The 4588-nt window shown below is 19.7% G+C and overlaps 1 protein-coding gene and 1 long non-coding RNA gene across 2 annotated transcripts in view; one reads left to right on the plus strand and one right to left on the minus strand.

The window, feature by feature from the left end:
- The first annotated feature begins 2270 nt into the window (after window positions 1-2270).
- On the plus strand, window positions 2271-4023 carry LOC116186623. The gene is made up of 2 exons (XR_004151639.1): window positions 2271-2756; window positions 3888-4023. It is a non-coding gene; the product is annotated as an uncharacterized LOC116186623 (long non-coding RNA).
- Window positions 2464-4588, minus strand: part of LOC102674282 (neurofibromin) — a 28449-nt gene continuing 26324 nt past the window's right edge. Inside the window, 1 exon segment of the mRNA XM_031514518.1 lies at window positions 2464-3974. The gene's annotated coding sequence lies outside the window, so the exon portion shown is untranslated.

Genomic DNA, 4588 nt, shown 5'->3' on the forward strand with positions numbered 1-4588 from the left:
TATAGTATAATATATTTAAAAACGATAATATTTTAATTATATGATAAAATATAACATCATAGATTGAAATCATTTTATATTCATTTTTTATAACATAATTGATGTTAATTATCCATTTGGTATCAAATTATCTAATTTAATTATCAAATTATTAATTACTCTAATATAAAATTAAAATCTTTTTAAATTAAATATCTTTTTTCTAAATTTTAACATATTTTTTGCAAAAAATTTTATAATTTTTATGTTAGTTCTTATAAACTGATTGAAGATTAATTATCATAATTAATACTTTCTTTTTGATATTTACAATATTTTTATTCCTCAATATATGTAAAATTAGATATTTATTACATTAATTGAAATTATTATTTGGATCATTATTATATTAATTGAAAATTTGTTTTATTAATTGAAAATTTGTTTTATTAATTGAAAATTATTATTGATCGCTTTTTGTTGATCGCGTTTTGATCAAATAAAAGTTCATATTTTTTTTTAAATAAAATATATGATAGAAAGTATAAAAAGATTAGAGTTTTCTTTATTAATGTATTAATGTATTAATTCTTTATTCTTATTTTCATTAATTTAAATTAATGAAAATATAAAATGCATATATATGTTATATATTTAAAAAATTTTTAATATAATATATTTTAATTCAATATATTATAATATATATAAATATGTTAATTATTACATTTAAAAATATACATTATAATTTAAAAAAAATATATTTTAAAAGTAATGAAATTTAATGAATATATTGAAAAAAAACTACATTAAATCAAATGTATATAATATATTTAATATATTATATTATAATATATATTATATATATATATTATATTTATAAATTTATGCAACATAAAATTATTTTATTAAAATAAAGAGAATAAAGTAAAATTGAAGAAAAAAAAAATCATTCGAAAACATTAAGATAGTATATTTGTTTATAATCTGTTGTAAATTATATTTTTGTAACATCGCTTAATTTTTTATTTGCTCAACTTGAAAGGAATTCGATAATTTCAATCTTTGTAATGCGAAACTGTTAAGAATTATTTTACTTGTGTTTAAGGAATCTTTCATTTTATATTTACGATTACTATACGAAGTAGATATAATACTTAAACATTTAACTAGATTAACAACGCTTTATTTATAGCGCAATTTGATTCGAGACGCGCTTAAAATATCTAAGTACAAGCATTTAGAAGATTGTACATTTCAAATTAACATTCGACGTAAACGTATACGAATCTATAGAACATCTTTTCTAATAATAACATATATTTTCTTATTCGATATAATTTTGAAACAATTTAATTTTCATAAAATTATAAATTTCCAAAATGTGCATGTGCTATACAAATATTTATATAGTGTATATGTTTGCACAGAGTATTTCATAAGATATGATATATTTAGACAATATAACTTTTACTTTTAATAAATAAATCAATCATTAATATGTTTTATATACTATTGAACTTTTAATTAAAAGCTTAAAAAATAGATATAACTATTGTAATATTAAGCTTTCTTAGTGTTAAAGTTTCATCTTATATGTTTATGTTTAATATCATTACAATATAAAAATCAATTGCGCTTTGATTTAAGATGACATTATGTATCTTTGGTATGAAATCACAAGAAAGATTATTAAATATTAATATCAATTTCTGAAAATATATACTTTCTAATATAAATATAGATAAAGATAGATAATTAAAGCAAATTAACAAAAAATATCTTGATTATATTCAGATCAAATTTATAATGGATTAGAATTTTATCTAACAAATAATATGGAAAAGGATGACAGTATATATAATTATATAATTTATGAAAATATTAATTAATTTTACTATATAAATATATTTTTATTTGCTAATTATTAGAAAATTAATAATCAATAATTGTATGAAAACATGATAAATTTTTAGCTAATTTTTAATTCAAATTATATTTATCCGAATGTAATATACCATATGAAATACCCTGTATACCGTATTCCGTAAGTTTTACGTCAATTACTAAGAGAAGATTCGGCACTTTCAAATTTGTGCTCTTTAAAAAATAAAATAAAATTTTTATGCACTTTCAAATTCGTGCTTTTTAAGAAAATAAAACAAAAACTTTATGCAATTCGTCTTTTTTTGAATACCAACAAAATCATTTTCAAACATAATGCATATTTTAATAAAAATTTCTTAGAATTTTCCATTAACTATTTTGACAACTTACGAAAAACAATTTGCATGTAATATATTTATATATTATATACAAACGAATTATCTAGTTTGTATAGATATTCTATTGCTGCGATCAACTATTATATATATATATTAAATGTATGTATTTTTCATATTCGTAGCTATTATTGAACAGAAAAATCGGACACTTATTATTATTACCGATCGCTTTTTTTTTTTTTTTTTTTTTTTTTTTTTTTTAATACTAATTACTAATAAAGTGTCTCCCTGTGTCTTTATACACTTCGGGAAAAAATAACGTGTGGTCTCATTTTGTACTTTAATAAGTGGTAGATAGTAGAATCATTGGTGTTTCATTTTAAGAACTCTAGAAATGACCGTTCGGTTGCTCGAGCTTCCCGAGACGAGAGGAAGCTTTAATGCACCGGTTGCATGCTGGTCCAGAACATCTTTGTATTATCAATCCCTTGCAATTTTTTCTTCGACATCTACAATATATTTTTTTAAATATCTGCATATCTTCAATTAATTTAAGTAAGTAGCATTTCTTTCCTTTTTTATTATATTAATAGGAAACAATTCTCAATTAAAATCCATTATTTAAATTTATTAAACATTAACAATATAAAAATATATGTATGTTTCATTAATAATGATCAAATGCAAGGGATTGCAATTACAATATTCAAGAGGTGAGTTCCTGACCCTCCCGAAATTTTATTCAAACAAACACAATTTTTACGATCGCGATCGCGCAAACGTACATATACTCTACCGTTTTCTCAAACAAAATACAATCACACTCAAAGAATAAATATAAAAAGGAATACAAGTTTTTCATTCATGATACTGTTTGAAGGATTTTGCATTGAACTAAAATTCTATTCTAGTCTCAAATTGCATTTTCCTTTTACTATCTGATAACATGGAACATTCATGGTTATTTTTATAAATATATTCCTTCCGAAATAATATATCTTTATGCACGTAGAAAAGTTCTGTATTTATTTACACAGGTATTTTGAACATTCATTGCCATTTCAACGGAACTTCTTCATTGAGGATTTAACTTATCAGTGCCCATAATGTATTTTTATTAATCATACATTTTTTTTCCATTCGATTAATGCTTCTTTTTATCGCATCATAAGATAATATTTTCATTTCATTTCATTCATATTTGTTTTATTGGCATAAATAAATTTAAGTGAAACCTAGTATTTGTCGGAAAATACTGTTTCTTCCACTAAATATTAGCAAAAAATTAACTCATTTAATTAGATTTCCCTGATAAACTATTTAATCATTTTATTCTAGTAACATGAGATTATATTAAATTTGTTCAGAAATAGAAACAGATTTTTTTATGATATAAAAATATTTGGTTGCAAAGGAATAAAAATATTCATGAATATTCAATTATTGCCATAAAACTATGAATTACAAAAACAGTGTAAAAGTTTAAACAATTCTACTTGCAAAAATCGTTGTTCATATAAAAGTAACTCTGATATATTAAAAGCATCCATTCGTTTTATTATTTTTTTTTATATTATCACAAATTTATAATTAATCGTTGTATTAAACGTAAATAGAACAAAATTACCAAAATACTTTGCTAATAATCAAATATATCTACTAACAGATTGCGCTTATTGATTCCAGTGAGTACATTAACGTGAAGTGGACGGCATTGGATTAAACTGATTCGACATGTTGCAGCAATAACACGGAGCCAAAATATTTGTGTTTCTAAATTGAAAACATACAGTTTGAAATTATAAAAATATATGATTTTTTATATAAATATATTCACTATATAAATGCTTTTTTATTCAAAAATATGATCAAAAACTTCTGACATTTATCATATAAGATTATCTTGAATGTATTTATAATTAATATTTTATAATTAAAAGAATTGAAACAATTTCTTTTTAAAACAATTGAATTTAAAAAAAATACTATAAATAAAAAACCATATGATATGTTAAATAATAAATTTATAATAACAAATAATATACAAGTAATACAAAAGTTAACACAAGAAAAAAAATAAAATAAAATATTATGTTGAACATTATTGACATTAAAGAAAAACAAAAATGTATTATCTATGAGTATTTGATTTAAATAAAAAAAATATAAAATATATTTTAAATAATTTCATATTATAAATAATTTTTACAAAAATATCAATAAAGAATTGCAATTAATTTAAAATAATAAAAATTTTATTTAAAAAAAAATTAATATTTTGTTAATAAAAATTATCAATTTAAATTTTAAATTTTAAATGTATATTACTATATAATATAATTTAATAATAATATTCCATATTGTATTAAATAATAGGAAAACAATAG

This window comes from Apis dorsata, unplaced genomic scaffold (genome assembly GCF_000469605.1).
Source record: "Apis dorsata unplaced genomic scaffold, Apis dorsata 1.3 scaffold_1047, whole genome shotgun sequence".
NCBI lineage: Eukaryota > Metazoa > Arthropoda > Insecta > Hymenoptera > Apidae > Apis > Apis dorsata.